The following is a 3,042-nucleotide window of genomic DNA, read 5'->3' as shown; positions in this document are numbered from 1 at the left end:
GCCTGGAGCACCTCCTCCCCCTCCTTCTTCACTGACCTTGGTGTCTGCAGGGTTGTTTCTCTCACAGATTCTCACTCCTCTTTCCAGCTGCAGTTTTTTGCACAGGGGTTATTTTCCCCCCCCTTCTTAAATATGTTATCACAGAGGTGCTACCACCGTCACTGATGGGCTCAGCCTTGGCCAGCAGCGGATCCATCTTGGAGCCGGCTGGCATTGGCTCTATCAGACATAGGGGAAGCTTCTAGCAGCTTCTCACAGAAGCCACCCCTGTAGCCCCCCCGCTACCAAAACCTGGCCACACAAACCCAATACATATTGTTTGGGTTGTAACCAGTACAGCTCTTCTGTTCAAAGGAGCTGCAAATGTGCCTTTAAAAGGTTATGTTTGCTTTTTGCACCACTGTTGCTATAGAAGATTGTGGATGTTAACTGATGCTTTTGTATCCTTTGAAAATACAATTAGTTCACTGAAGCATTGCAAAGGACATATGGAACGGAAAAAATAAAATGGACTTCAAAGATAAGGAGTTACTCAACAGGTGAGCAAGAGATAATTGACTTCATGGAACAGCACAGGCACAGACTGATGAGAGGTTAAATTAGCTGAGGCTAAAGAAGACAAAGTCATTATGTGGGCAGTTTGAAATTCAGAGAAAGGTGAAGATTCAGACAACAAAAAAAAGAGAAATCTTCAAGTAAGCATGCAATTGAGCAGCAGGAAAAAGATGACAGTGGTATGAGGTTTTGTAACACTTCTAGAAGTGGCAGTACACGTGGAAGCAGATGCCAAGAGTAGTGTCAGGGCATGATGCTTTAGCAAAATTATATTCTGACTAACATAAGGATAAAAGAGGAAAAAACGTGATCCAAATCCTTGTAGCCAAAGAGAGATTTCAACCTTAGCATTTGGAGGCAGTTCATTTTGTGCAGAATGAATCAAAGGGAGTCAAGAAGGGAACTGGCTAAAGAACTTGAGTAGGTTGTGGAAAATGTAGATGACATCAATTTGCATCAAGCGTCCAGTGTTGAGGCTCACAATTAAACGACTCAAAAGTTTAAAAAAACAATAAAGGGGTCAAAGGAGGACCTATTTGGCACTGTGGAAATAAAGACCACAAAAAGACAGCCTCTATTGGAAATTACAAAGGAGGCACTAGAGAGTCTTAAACAGTAAAAGAAAGATTATTTGCTCCAAGTGCTCAAGAAAAAGTTGAATGGAGCAAGAAGTGAAGGGCAGGAATTTGAGGTTAGATTTACTTTAACCCCCTGCTCCATGCTCATACACACACGCACACCCCAACTTGGACAAAAGCTAAAGATTAGAGATACATTGATTTGTTGTACTCATTTCTAGCTGAAGTACCAGGGATGAGCATGAAAACAAGTGCCTGGACTCCTGCTACTACCAGCCAGGAAACAGAGCAGGTAATCTCTCTTCCTCCTCACATACATCATTTATTCCCTAGATGTGACTTAAACACCCCCACACACCACCACACGCACACATTGTGCTGTTCACTCGAGACACCAGTGACCAGAAGACCCTCCACACCCACTGCTTCCCTCGGACATACCAGTGGCGTGGATCCCCCCCCCTCAAGGCTGCACATGTGCTCTGCTGAGCAAACCGAGCAACCTGAATGCACCATTAACTTCTGAGTGTGCTGAATGTAGTTTATTGAGTAAAGTGTTTGAATAATGCTATTGTTGTTGAGTATATTCATCAAATAATCATTTCTGTCGTTCAGTGAGGTCTACAGAAGGTTGGCTAATGTGTGTTGAGTAATGCATCCATTGAAAAGCATAGTTGCTCAGAGAATTAGTTCACCTAGATTTCAATCAGCTCTGCTAATTTAATTACTTTAAAAGCAGAAAAGGTATCTTTCTGCAGAGGAAAATGGGGGAAAAAAAGTAAGAAAATGCAAGAACAAACTGACTAAGTGGAGAGGAAGTGGGGAAAGCATCCCAAGTGTTAGGGGCACAAAGAGGGCAGGCAGCTCCGAGCTCGGAGAGCAGGCAAATTACAGGAAGAAGGTGCAGTATTACGGGAAATGGAGATGGAACGGTGAGAAATAACAGAAAGAACACGAACCTGGGAACAGTGGATCTCTGAATTCTGTACAAGCAAGCTGAACTATCCTCACAGGCTGAGAGATGGAAAACCACTTTCTTTTTCTGATATAAACATTGCTAATGGGAGTATTTTGCTGCACGTACAACTTACCCTTTTTTTTTTTTCTTGACAGGAAGAAAGAGAACCATAAATAGTGGCAAAGATAATAAAGCAGAGAGCAGAAGTAGAGAATCACAGAGGATGACATAGGATCATAAAAAAGCAGAGCTGGTAACAATCTTGAGAGTTCATCCTCTCCATTTTTTTTACAATTTAATCAAAACATCATCACAGCACTTTTTTTTTAAACACCAAGGATCGTGTCAGTGTTATGAGGAAAAGAAAAAAAAAGCATTGCCACAATGGTTTCCATAAATGACCGAACAAATAATGAAGCTTAACTTCAGATGTTCATTTAGTAATTGCATTTTCCCCTTATTTTCTTTGTTTGCTGATATAAGGAAGTGCGCATCCATTTTATGATTGCTGAGTCTTTGTGCTTGTTTCATGGACTACCCACTGCCTCCTTACTGACTACCAGAGGTGTAAGGTCCACAGGCTGAGAAACACTGATTTGCTTCATTCTCTGGTCCTAAGAAGGCTTCGTTGTGCATATACTGTTCCTGACGGATGTTTGTTCAGTCTGCTCCTTAACTGATGGAAGCCCCACTAGCCCCCCCACCCCCACCCCAGTGTGGTGCACCTATGCCAGTGCTCCACTACAGAAGAAGAGGGAGCAGGAAACCTCCTGGGAACAGCGAGGTACAGTATAACTCCATTCAGAGAAACCACTATCAGCAATAGTGTGGCCATCAGGAGTAGGGAAGTGATCGTGCCCCTGGACTCGGCCCTGGTGAGGCCGCACCTCGAATACTGTGTTCAGTTTTGGGCCCCTCACTACAAGAAGGACGTTGAGGTGCTGGAGCGTG

The sequence above is a fragment of the Aptenodytes forsteri genome, unplaced genomic scaffold, assembly GCF_000699145.1.
Source record: "Aptenodytes forsteri isolate BGI_AS27 unplaced genomic scaffold, ASM69914v1 Scaffold20, whole genome shotgun sequence".
Taxonomy (NCBI): domain Eukaryota; kingdom Metazoa; phylum Chordata; class Aves; order Sphenisciformes; family Spheniscidae; genus Aptenodytes; species Aptenodytes forsteri.
The sequence above is the reverse complement of the archived record's forward strand: the minus strand, read 5'-3'. Positions refer to the sequence as shown.